Source organism: Leopardus geoffroyi, chromosome D3 (genome assembly GCF_018350155.1).
Source record: "Leopardus geoffroyi isolate Oge1 chromosome D3, O.geoffroyi_Oge1_pat1.0, whole genome shotgun sequence".
Lineage (NCBI taxonomy): Eukaryota > Metazoa > Chordata > Mammalia > Carnivora > Felidae > Leopardus > Leopardus geoffroyi.
This window is the reverse complement of record NC_059339.1, coordinates 306,105-320,174: the sequence shown is the minus strand read 5'-3', so window position 1 is coordinate 320,174 and position 14,070 is coordinate 306,105.

The window sequence follows — 14,070 nt, the reverse complement described above, 5'->3', positions numbered from 1 at the left end:
TCTGGTTCAAGTTGTGTTTGTTACTTACAACCCAGATATTCCTAACACAGGAGGTTAGGCTGTGCGATAAGTTGGGTTCTCTGGAAGTGGATCCTGAGATGCAGGAGCGCAAGGTGGTTATTGAGGATCAGCATCTGTGGGGTGATGGGAAGATGAAGAGGAAAGGGTGGGTCGGAGGAAGAAGTCAGGCTGGACTGAGGCTGGTGAGACCCTGGCCACACCAGTAGGAAGCTCCGAAGGAAGTGCTGCTCGTGAGTGCCTCCTGTGGGGCCAAGATGGTCAGGTCTCCACATCCCCGAGGAGCTCCGTCACCAGGGGCCTGTTGCCCTGGGAAGGGGAGCATCCCAAGTGAATCTGCTCTCTTTAGCTGAGACCAACTCCACAAACTCCAGCAACTGGGGGCAGTCAGCTGACCACTCCCTGCTGCTGAGCATCAAGTCCTTCCCTGGAGAGGGTTGGGTGGCCTCACTCTGTGCCCACAGTCCATCCCACCTCTGCTGAGTTCCATTTTCCCGGCGTTAGGTCTGTCCGAGGAGAGACTGAGGAAACAAAGTTCGCCGGGACCAACTGGTCCCTCCTGATGCTGTCGTTTTCTCTCACCTGTGAGCTATTCTGGGGCCTCTGCCACCTCTGCTGGCATGGATGGCTCACCTCCTTGCTGAGGGGTCTGAGCCATGGTTCCCGTGCCCTCAGACCAAGTTGCTGTATCTGTGCATGTACCTTCACAACTGGGTAAGAAAGTTGCAAGAAGCCCCTAAGTGGATCACCTGAATCCATCCCTTCTCCCCACCCTGTTGTGTAAGCAGCACTGCGTCCTCCTCGTGCATCAAGTGCCCCTGAAAAAGAGCGACTCCTCGTCTGCCCTGCTGGTCCCTGGACACAGGGAGCACAATGCCCACGGTGTACCTGGAGCTTGCGATTAAGTAGGAAACTTGCTCTGTCTTGGTGAAAAGTGTGTTCTCCTTACAGATCAAGACTTCTAACCCTGCAGAGCCCAGAGTTGTGGGTATGGGAAGCACAAAGGCCTCTGGAGGCAATCATTGGTAATGTGACGGTAGGTGAGGCCATCCCTGCTTAAGAGAGACAGAGAGAGCACGTGGTGAAGGGCAGAGAGAGAGGGGGATCTGAAGCAGGCTCTATGCTGACAGCAGCGAGCCCAGTGCAGGGCTCTAACTCACGAACTGTGAGGTCAGACTTTTGGCTCTGAGCCAAAGTCAGATGCTCAGCCAACTGAGCCACCCAGGTGCCCCTCTTGCTTTCCGTTGTTTTTTTTTTTTTTTTTTTCTTTTTTAAAAGAAAATTTTAATGTTTATTTTGAGAGAGAGAAAGAGAGAGGTCGTGGGGAAGGGCAGAGAAAGAGAGACAGAATCCAAAGCTGGCTCCAAGCTGACAGCACAGAGCCTGACACTGGGCTTGAACCCATAAACTGTGAGATCAAAACCTGAGCTGAAGTCAGGTGCTCAACCAACGGAGCCACCCCAGTGCCCACTTTTCTTCTTTTTAAAAAGATTTATCTTAGAAGGAGAGGGAGGAAGCGGGATAGGGAGAGAATCCCAAGCAGGCTCCACACTCAGCACAGAGCCCGACATGGGGCTTGATACCATGACCCTGGGATCATGACCTGAGCTGAAATCAAGAGTCAGATGTTCAACCTACTGAGCCATCCAGGCGCCCAGAATCTGCTTTTCAAATGGAGAATATTTCTCTGCCACAGAAATCATGGCTTTGCAACAGAACCCTAGAGGGCTCTGCAGCTCTATCAGAGATTGAAGTAGACTCCAGACAGCATCCTTAACTGCCTTGGATACTTCTAACAGCCCTTCCGCACCATGTGAGTTAACCTACAGGGTACCTCGCACCAGTCCTGTGCCTGCTGCAGGGCTCTCTTGCTCTAGGCGCCACTCAAAATTGGGAGCTTTACAAACCACCCAAGATCGGAGTCAAATTTCCAAGTGTGTTCCATGATCCCTTCCAACGTCAAAGAGGCCCATGTTAATGTTCCTTTAACAAATTTTAGTCTTTCCATTTTCTTAAAAAAATTTTTTTAATGTTTATTTTTGAGAGGCAGAGACAGAGCACGAGCGGGGCAGGGGCAGAGATAGAGGGAGACACGGAATCTGAAGCAGGCTTTAGGCTCCGAGCTGTCAGCCCAGAGCCTGACACGGGGCTCGAACCCACGGACCATGTGATCATGACCTGAGCTGAAGTCGGATGCTCAATCAGCTGAGTCACCCAGGTGCCCCAGGTCTTTCCATTTTCATTCATTCTTCAGAACCACATTTTAGGACTAAATTTTAATAAAATTTAGACAATAAAATGTATCTACTTTTCACATAGAGTTGAACTTCCATGAGTTTTGGTAAAAATGTTTAGGCCAACGTGAGTACCGCTTCCTACCAAGTTGTAGATTATTTCATTTCCATCACTTTAAAATGTTCCCTTGTACCTCTTCACAAATTTCACTTCCACTGCTGACCTTAACCGCTGATCTCTCTTCTGACACTAGATTCTTTTTATCTGTTCTAGAATTTCATATGATTGGGATTGTACCCTTCGTATCTGGCTTCTCTCAGTCTACTGTTTTTGGGATTTGTGCATGTTTTTTTTGCGCATCAGTTTTGTTTTTGTTGTTTTTTTTTATTGCTCAGCTTTCCATTGTATGGAAATACCATTGTATGGATATACCAGAGTTTGTCCATCCACTCACCTGTTGATGGACATACAAATTGTTTCATATTTTGGCCATGAAGAATAATGCTGAGTCTTTCCACTACATTCACCAGAATAGCCAAACATGGAATATAAAACAATACAAGCACTTTGGAAGACAGTGTGGCAATTTCTTAAAAGTTAATCATACAGTTGTATGGTGACAGATGGCAGCTACACGTGTGATGAGCAAGCACAATGTGTGGACTTATCAATCACTATGTTGTATACCTGAAATGTTAACATTTTGTGTCAACTATACGTCAATAAAAAATAATTTAAAAAACTGGTAAATATATACGTACCATAAGATTCAGGAATTCTACTCCTAAGACTATACCCATGGAAAATGAAAACATATGTTCAGAAAACTTTGTATACCAATGTGCATAAGATCTGTTTAGGGAATGTTTGGTTTGTCTTCTTCTAAGCCCTGCTGCTGACGCTACAGATTGAGGGTTAATGAAAAGGAAAAAAAAAAAAAAATATATATATATATATATATATATATAGAGTCAATAAAAGGGAGAATCCTGAGGGGTATATATATATATTCTTATTCTTAAAAATGTTTGAGAAATACATTCAGAAGAGCTTTGTGTGGCAGAATCTGGGAGCCTTTTTGAACAGATGTGTTATTGTTTGTCCCTAAGTAATCTCGGGCCACTGAAGAAATTTGACTTTTCAAAAAACTTTTTTTAACATTTATTTATTTTTGGGAGCGTGAGAGCAAGCAAGTGAGTGGGGGAGGGACGGAGAGAGGGAGAGAGAGAAGCAGGCCAACTGCAGGGTTTGAACTCACAAACCATGAGATCATGACCTGAGCAGAAATCAAGAGTTGGCCGCTTAGCCGACTGAGCCACCCAGGCACCCCAGAATTTGACTTTAAAATTAAAAGCAGGATTGGGGCACCTAGGTGGCTCAGTTAAATGTCTGATTCTTGGTTTCACCTCAGGTCATGATCTTGTGGATCACTGCGTTGGGCTCTTTGGTGACAGTGCTGAGCTTGGGATTCTCTGTCTCCTTCTCTCTCTCTGCCTCTCTGTCTCTCAAACAAAATAAACTTAAAAAAATTAAAAGGATGTTTTATTCAATATATGTTATTAGGGCCCACAACCAAAAATTTTGGACAAAATAATAGCATTGCATCCTTACATCACACTAAAAAACATAAATTACAGAAGGGATAATTTTGTAATTGCATATAAGAAACAATGAAAACATCAGATATAAATATATGAATATTTATAATATGGATGAAAAAGGTTTTAGAAACACATCCTCAGGATGTGTTTTTAAAACCTGAACCGTGGTTCAGTTGGTTCTGCATCTGACTTTGGCGCAGGTTATGATCTCACAGTTTGTGAGTTTGAACCCCATATCAGGCACTGCTCTGAGAGCACGGAGCCCGCTTATTCTCGGTCTACCTCTCTCTGTCTCTCCCTCTTTCTCTCTCAAAAATAAGATAAACATTATTAAAAAACCGTAAATTTCACTGTGTAAAATTTAATGTTATAGGATATAAAATTATCTTCTGTTGTCTAGTTTTAGGATTTAAGTCTTTTACTCTAATTTGTGATAAATCTATACAATGAAAATGTGCACATTTACAAAATGATGCTAATAGGATATATTAATTCACTTAATTCAAAAATATTTTGTGAGCCTTGATACACCATGTACTACCTGTCATGTACCACTATTCTAGGCAATGGGGTAAAGGTCTGAACAAGACAGAAAAGGTTTCTGCTCTCAGGAGGTTAATTCAGTTTAATAAGGAGAGATATGGCAATGCAAACTGGTGCCCCTTCTCTGGGAAACTGTGGAGGCTCCTCAGAAAATTAAAAATAGAACTACCCTATGACCCAGCAATAGCACTGCTAGGAATTTACTCAAGGGATACAGGAGTGCTCATGCATAGGGGCACATGTATCCCAATGTTTATAGCAGCACTTTCAACAATAGCCAAATTATGGAAAGAGGCTAAATGTCCATCAACTGACTAATGGATAAAGAAGGCGTGGTTTGGGGCGCCTGGGTGGCTCAGTCGGTTAAGCGTCCGACTTCGGCTCAGGTCACGATCTCACACTCCGTGAGTTCGAGCCCCGCGTCAGGCTCTGGGCGTATGGCTCAGAGCCTGGAGCCTGCTTCCAGTTCTGTGTCTCTCTCTCTGCCCCTCCCCCGTTCATGCTCTGTCTCTCTGTCTCAAAAATAAATAAACGTTAAAAAAAAATTAAAAAAAAAAAAAAAGAAGGCGTGGTTTATAAATACAATGGAATACTACTTGGCAATGAGAAAGAATGAGATCTGGCCATTTGCAGCAACGTGGATGGAACTGGAGGGTATTATGCTAAGTGAAATAAGTCAGAGAAAGACAAATACCATATGTTTTCACTCATATGTGGATCTTGAGAAACTCAACAGAGGCCATGGGGGAGGGGAAGGGGGAAAAAAAAGTTAGGCGAGGTAACAGCAGAGAAGGGACACAAAGAGGGGAAGAAAGAGAATCCCAAGCAGGCTCCATACTGTAGTACAGAGCCCGACACCGGGCTTGGTCCCAGGAACATGAGATTGTGACCTGACCTAAAATCAAGAGTTGGATACTTAACTGCCTGAGCCACCTAGGTGCTCCAGTGTTATATTTTTGTTTCAACTATCAAACTCATGAGAAGGACAGTCCATTACATTTATCCCTATTTTTACCCACGCCACTGTCTTTATAAGTTCTAACCCTTGTTATAATTTCTTTTACAGTTGGAGACCTCCCTCTAGCCAGCCTCTAAGGTAAGGGCAGCTGGTGACAGATTATTAACTTTCCTTCACCTTCATCATATGGAGGTCTTTATTTCCCCTTCATCTGAAGAGTATTTTTGCTAGATACAGAATTAAGGGTTTACAATTATTTTTTTTTTCCCTAGCATGTGAAAAATGTGCCACCTCCTTCTGGCCTCCACTTCTCAGATGAGAACTCCCCTGTCACTCACTTTTTCCTCTGTAGATAGTGCTTTATTTTATTTATTTAATATACTTATATATATATATATATATTTTTAATTTTTTTTTTCAACGTTTATTTATTTTTGGGACAGAGAGAGACACAGCATGAACGGGGGAAGGGCAGAGAGAGAGGGAGACACAGAATTGGAAACAGGCTCCAGGCTCTGAGCCATCAGCCCAGAGCCCGACGCGGGGCTCGAACTCACGGACCGCGAGATCGTGACCTGGCTGAAGTCGGACGCTTAACCGACTGCGCCACCCAGGCGCCCCTGTATACTTATATTTTTAAATGTTTATTTATTTATGAGAGAGACAAAGTGAGTGGTGGAGGGGCAGAGAGAGAGGGAGACACAGAATCTGAAGCATGATCTAGGCTCTGAGTTGTCAGCACAGAGCCCAACACGGGGCTCAAACTCACAAACCACAAGATCGTGACCTGAGCTGAAGTTGGATGCTTAATCAACTAAGCCACCCAAGTGCCCCTACAATATATTTTAAAACTTAGGATGTAGATACCCTTTCTAAACAAGAGAAATTCAATAGTCAAAAGGGAAATGAATAGATTTTACTGCATAAAAACTTCAAAGTACAGCATGCATGCAAATGCACACATTACACACAAAGGGAAATGAGAAGTAATGGCTTGTAAGAATATGCTTTATCTGTAACATACATATAAAGGCATAAAATCCCAAAGAGATCTTATAAATCAATGATAAAAGCAGAGATTCTAATAGGAAAATGGACAAAAGATATGAATAAGTATTTCATAGAAGGTAAATAAGAACTAGTCAATAAACAGAGTTGCTTATTCTCACAAAAAACAAATTTACAATAAGATATCTTTTTTAAAAAATTTTTTTAATGTTTATTTATTTTTGAGACAGAGAGAGACAGAGTATGAACGGGGGAGGGGCAGAGAGAGAGGGAGACACAGAACCGGAAGCAGGCTCCAGGCTCTGAGCCATCAGCCCAGAGCCCGACGCGGGGCTTGAACTCATGGACCACAAGATCGTGACCTGAGCTGAAGTCGGATGCTTAACCGACTGAGCCACCCAGGCGCCCCGTACAATAAGATATCTTAAGTCACTATATGACAAAAATTAAATTTGGTAATAGCCATTTGTCATTCATTCAGTCAATAAATACACATTGGGCCCTCACTCTGTGCCAGCAATATGGTATAGAGATAATAATAAGCAAAATAGTCTCTAGATTCATACTAGTGAGGTTGACAATTATTAACAAAGTACACACATAAATACATATATTTATAAACAAGCAAATTAGGCAAATGCTAGAGAGAGTAAGTATAGAATTCAGTGAGTTTTCTGGGGACAAGCTGGCACCTGACCATTGCCCAGTGAGACCCTCCCTCAGAGGGTCAGAGCAGGTCCAAGTGGCAGGCCCTCAGAAGAGAGGGGTTTGGAAACAGAACCCCATCTGAGATAAAACTCAGAAGGGTAGTGCTGCTGGTAGGCTGATGGCTTGGACATGGACAGTGTAGAAGTGGAGACTGGACAGAAACCAGAAAGAAGGGGTGTCTGATGGCTGGTGGGTGAGTGCAGAGTTCCTGTGCCAGAGATTGGGAAGCTAGGTGACACCATTTTCACCTCTACCATGCATGTGCATAGACACCCACGTGCCCCACAGTTCCACCCCAGTAAGCTAAGCAGCGCCACCTAGTGGAGAACAGAGCCTTTTGCCAAGGCCCATCCAACTGTACCAACCAAGCCCTAGAGAATCACCACAAGTCTCTCTGCCTGCTTAATGTATGGACTATAGAGTGCATCATAGTTTGATTTCTAGGGGAAACTGGATGTAGTTACATTCGGATTTCATTTGGTTTGCTGCTCCATCTATTTGGGTTTTTAGGGTTTTTTTTTTTTTTTTCATTTTTTTCTTTTCTTTGATTCAGAAAAAAAATGTTATTTTCCGTTTAAAAAATTTTTTTTAACATTTATTTATTTTTTTTTATTAAAAAAATTTTTTTAATGTTTATTTATTTTGAGACAGAGACAGAGCATGAACGGGGGAGGGGCAGAGAGAGAGGGAGACACAGAACCGGAAGCAGGCTCCAGGCTCTGAGCCATCAGCCCAGAGCCCGACGCGGGGCTCGAACTCACGGAATGTGAGATCGTGACCTGAGCCAAAGTTGGTCACCCAGCCAACTGAGCCACCCAGGCGCCCCTAACATTTATTTATTTTTAAGAGATGGAGACAGAGAACGAGCAGGAGAGGGCAGAGAGAGTGGGAGACACAGAATCTGAAGCAGGCCCCAGGCTCTGAGCTATCAGCACAGAGCCCAACAGGAAGCTTGAATTCACGAGCTGTGAGAGCATGACCTGAGCTGAAATTGGTCACTTTAACCAACAGAGCCACCCAGGTGCCCCTATTTCCTGTTTTTATAAAAAATTAAAAAAAAAAATAATTTTTACTATATTTTTTATTTTTTGTAAATTTTTAAATTCTATTTTACTTCATTTCATTTTATTCTATTTTATTGTATACATTTATTTTAATTTTTAAACATTTTCTTTTTACTTTCCCTTTTTTCCTTTATTCTATCAAGCTTCTTTTCAACAACCAGACCAAAACACACCTAGGACCTAGCTTACTTTAATTGATTTTTTGTGTTGTTTTTTATTTTTTAATTTGCATTTTATTAATTCTTTTTCATCCTCCAAAATGACAAAACAAAGGTATTCACGCCAAAAGAACAGGAAGAAATGAAAGCCAGGGACTTAATCGGCACATATATAAACAGGATGTCTGAACTAGACTTTAGAATCACGATAATAAGAATAGGGTTGAAAAAACAATAGAATCCCTTCCTGTGGAGATAAAAGAAGTAAAATCTAGTCAGGACTAAATTAAAAATGCCACAACTGAGATGCAATCTCAAATGCATACCATGGCGGCAAGTATGGATGAAGCAGAGCAGTGGATTAGCGATACAGAAGACTAAATTATGCAGAATGTGAAGCAGAAAAGAGGGAAAATTAGGCAAAAGAGCACTATATAAGAATCAGACAACTCAGTGACTCATTAAAAATGAGTAACATCTGAATTATAGGAGTCCCAGAAGATGAAGAGAGAGAAAAAGGGGTAGAAGGTTTATGTGAGCAAATCATAGAAGAAAACATTCCCAACCTGGGGAAAGACACAGACATCAAAATCCAAGAAGCACAGAGAACTCCCTTTAGATTCGACAAAAACCAACCATCAACAAGGCATATCATAGTCAAATTCACAAAATACACAGACAAGGGAAGAATTATGAAAGCAGCAAGGGGAAAAAAGTCTGTAACCTACAAGGGAAGACAGTTCAAGTTTGCAGCAGACCTATCCACAGAAACTTGGCAGGCCGGAAAAGAGTGGCAGGATATATTCAAGGTGCTGAATCAGAAAAATATGCAGTCAAGAATTCTTTATTCAGCAAGTGTGTCACTGAAAATAGAAGGAGAGATAAAGAGTTTCTCAGACAGAAACTAAAGGAGTTTGTGACCACTAAACCAGCCCTGCAAGAATTTTTAAGGGGGACTCTCTAAGGGAAGAAAAGATGAAACGAAACAAAAAAGACTAAAAGCAACAAAGACTAGAAAGGACCAGGGAACAGCACCAGAAACTCCAACTCTACAGGGAACACAATGACAATAAATTCGTATCTTTCAGTACTCACTCTAAACATCAATGGACTAAATGCTCCAACCAAAAGACATAGGGTAACAGAACAGGTAAGAAAACGAAATCCATCTATATACTGTTACAAGAGACCCATTTTAGACCTAAAGACACCTTCAGATTGAAAGTAAGGGGATGAAGAACCATCTATTATGCTAATGGTCACAGAAAGCCGGAGTAGACATACTTATGTCAGACAATCTAGCTTTTAAAATAAAGACTGTAACAAGAGATAAAGAAGGGCATTATATTATAATCTTCTCGAGTGCACATGGAACATTCTTCAGAACAGATCACATACTGGTGCACAAATCAGCCCTCAACAAGTACAAAAAGATGGAGAGCATACTGTGCATATTTTCAGACCACAATGCTATGAAACTTCAAATCAGCCCCCCCCCCCACACACACACAAAATTGGAAAGACAACGAATACCTGGAGACTAAAAAACATCCTATTAAAGAATGAATTGGTTAACCAAGAAGTTAAAGAGGGAATTAAAAGGCACATGGAGGCCAACGAAAATGATAACACGACAGCCCAAAACCTCTGGCATACAGCAAAGGTGGTCGTGAGGGAAGTATATAGTAACCCAGTCCTTTCTAAAGAAGAAAGAAAGGTCTCAGATACACAACCTAACCTTATACCTTAAAGAGCTGGAAAAAGAACATCAAACAAAACCCCAGACCCAGTAGAAAGGTGGGAAATAATAAAGAGTAGAGCAGAAATCAATGATATTGAAATAAAACAAACAGAATAGATAGATGAACCCAGGAGCTGGTTCTTGGAAAGAATTAACAAAATTGGTAAACTCTTAGCCAGTTTGACCAAAAAAAAAGACCCAAATAAATAAAATCAAGAATGAAAGAGGATAGATCACAAACAACACTGCAGAAATACAGACAATAATAAGAGAATATTATGAGCAATTATATGCCAAGAAATTAAGCAATATGGAAGAAATGGACAAATTCCTAGAAATATATAAACTACCAAAAGTGAAACAGGAAGAATTGAACAGACTCATAACCAGTAAAGAAATTGAATTCTTAATAAAAAATTTCCCCCAAAATAAGAGTCCAGTGCTGGATGGCTTTTCAGGGGAATTCTACCAAAAATTTAAAGAATAGTTAATGTCTATTCTTTTGAAGCTGTTCCAAAAAATAGAAACGGAAGGAAAACGTCTAAACTCATTTAATGAAGCCAGCATTACCTTGATTCCAAAACCAGACAAAGACCCCACTAAAAAGGAGAAGTATAGACCAATTTCCCTGATGAACATGGATGCATAAATTCTCAACAAGATACTAGCCAACTGGATCTAACAGCACATTAAAATAATTCTTCACCATGATCAAGTGGGATTTATATTGGGGATGCAGGGCTGGTTCAATATCAGCAAATCAATCAATGTGATACATCACATTAAAAGAAAGGACAAGAACTACATGATCCTCTCAATAGATACAGAGAAAGCATTTGACAAAATACAGCATCCTTTCTTGATAAAAACCCTCAAGAAAGTAGGGATAGAAAGATCATAAAATATCTCAGGATCATAAAACCCTATATGAAAGACCCACCGCTAATATCATCTTCAATGGGGAAAAACGGAGAGCTTTCCCCCTAAGATCAGGAGCATGTCAGGGATGTCCACTCTCGCCACTGTTATTCAACAAAGTATTGGAAGTCCTAGCCTCAGCAATCAGACAACATAAGGAAATAAAAAGGCATCCAAATCAGTAAAGAGGAAGCCAAACTTCCACTCTTTGCAGGTGACTTGATAACTCTATATGGAAAACCCAAATGATTTGACCAAAAACTGCTAGAACTGATCCATGAATTCAACAAAGTTGCAGGATATAAAATCAATGCCCAGAAATCGGTTGCATTTCTATACACCAATAACGAAGCAGCAGAAAGAGAAATAAAGTGACCAATCCCATTTACAGTTGCACCAAAACCCATAAAATACCTAGGAATAAACCTAACCAAAGAGGTAAAAAAAAAAAAAACCTTTACACTGAAAACTATAGAAAGCTTATGAAAGAAATTGAAGAAGACACAAAAAATGGAAAAATATCCCATGCTTATGGATTGGAAGAACAAATATTGTTAAAAGGTCGATACTACCCAAAGCAATCTACATATTCAATGTAATCCCTATCAAAATAACACCAGCAGTCTTCACAGAGCTAGAACAAATAACCCTAAAATTTTTATGGAACCAAAAAAGACCCTAAATTACCAAAGCAATCCCGAAAAAGAAAACCAAAGCTGGAGGTATCACAATTCCAGATTTCAAGATGTATTATAAAGCTGTAATCATTAAGACAGTATGGTACTGGCACAAAAACAGACACTCAGATCAGTGGAGCAGAATAGAGAATCCAGAAATGGACCCATAAATGTGTGGCCAACTAATCTTTGACAAAGCAGGAAAGAATATCCAATGGAATAAAGACAGCGTCTTCAGCAAATGGTGTTAGGAAAACTGGACAGCGACATGCAGAAGAATGAACCTGGACCACTTTCTTACACCACACACAAAAATAAACTCAAAATGGATGAAAGACCTAAACATAAGACAGGAAGCCATCAAAATCCTCGAGGAGAAATCAGGCAAAAACTTCTTTGACCTTGGGCACAACAACTTCTTACTCAACACACCTCCAGAGGCAAGGGAAACAAAAGCAAAAATGAACTATTGGGACCTCATCAAGATAAAAAGCTTCTGCATGGCAAAGGAAACAATTAGGAAAACTAAAAGGCAACCAACGGAATGGGAGAAGATATTTGCATATATCAGATAAAGGGTTAGTAACCAAAATCTATAAAGAACTTATCAAACTCAACACCCCCCAAAAACTAAATAATCCAGCGAAGAAATGGGCAAAAGACATGAATAGACACTTTTCCAAAGAAGACATCCAGATGGCCGACACATGATAAGACGTTCAACATCACTCATCACCAGGGAAATACAAATCAAAACCACAATGAGATACTACATCACCACTGTCAGAATGGCTAAAAGTAACAACTCAGGCAATGACAGACGTTGGCAAAGATATGAAGAGGGAGGAGTTCTTTTGCATTCCTGGTGGTAATGCAAACTGGTGCAGCTACTCTGGAAAACAGTATGGAGGCTTTTCAAAAAATTAAAAATGGATCTACCATATGACCCAGCAATTGCACTACTAGGTATTTATCCAAACGATACAGGTGTGTTGTTTTGAATGGGCACATGCACCCCAATGTTTATAGTAGTGCTATCTACAATAGCCAAATTATGGAAAGAGCCCAAATGTCCATTGACAGATGAATGGATAAGGAAGATATGGTATAGATATACATAATGGAGTTATTACTCAGCAACCAAAAAGAATGAAATCTTGCCTTTTGCAACAACATGGACGGAACTAGAGTGTATTATGCTAAGTAAAATTGGTCGAAGACAAATATGACTTCACTCATGTGGAATCTAGAATACAAAATAGATGAATATAAGGGAAGGGATGAATACAAAACAGGGAGAGGGACAAAACACAAGACTCTTAAATATAGAGAACAAACTGAGGGTTGCTAGAGGGGTTGTGGATGGGGGGATGGGCTAAATGGGCAAGGGGCATAAAGGAGAATACTTGTTTGGATGAACACTGGGTGTTATACGTAGAGGCTGAATCGCTGGATTCTACTCCTGAAATCATGGTTATGATATGCTAACTAACTTGGATGTAAATTAAAAAAAGATTTCAGTGAGTTTAGAATCAAAGGGACATTGCTCAGAGATCACAATAGGATCACAGAACACTCCTTTGAGTAAGAGTTGCTTGAGTTGAATTATGAAGGAGGAGTTGAAATGAACAAATGAAGTGGCACCTGGGTGGATCAGTCGGTTAAGTGTCTGACTCTTGATTTCAGCTCCGGTCATGATTAATGTGTTTGAGCCCTGCATCAGGCTCCATGCTGACAATGCAGAGCCTGCTTGGGATTCTTTCTCCCTCCCTCTCTGCCACTACCCCCCACTCTCTCAAAATAAATCAACTTAAAAAAAAAAAAAGAAAAGAAATAGGAGTGAACTAGTGAAGTTATGGTGTGAAAAGATAGGTAGCCTTTTCAGGTGGAGGGAATTAACAGGCTCAAAGGTTGTGAGGTACATGGCATTTGAGGAAACAATGCACAGAGAGGAGGAAAGTAATATAAGAGCTTGAAAAGGCAGGGGTGAGATCGTGCACTCTTGTGGACCATGTTAAGGACTTTTGCTTTACCTCAGCGCAATCAAAAAGCATCAAATTATGTTAATCTGGAGAATATGTTTGGAACTGCCTTTTAAATATTAGGCTAACTTGTGTGTGAAGAAGAGATTTGGAGAAATGGATGTGGTTAAGTCAGAGCAAGATTCCAGGTGAAAATCGTTTGGACAAGATTACTAGATGAGATTAAACAGACACATGTCAATCTCAACGTATCCCCAAGCAAATCCATTTCTTCTAAATTTGTTTCTTTTCCTATTTTCATCATTTTGTGTGAAATAAAATGATTAGCCAAAAGATCTGGGCAAGTGATATAAATGAAATTGAAATCTAAATCATGAGAGTGGGTAACACAGTGGTAGAGGAGGTTTTAAGGAATGAACTTCCGGGAACATTTAACCCAAGCAAGAAAGCTGGCTCTTC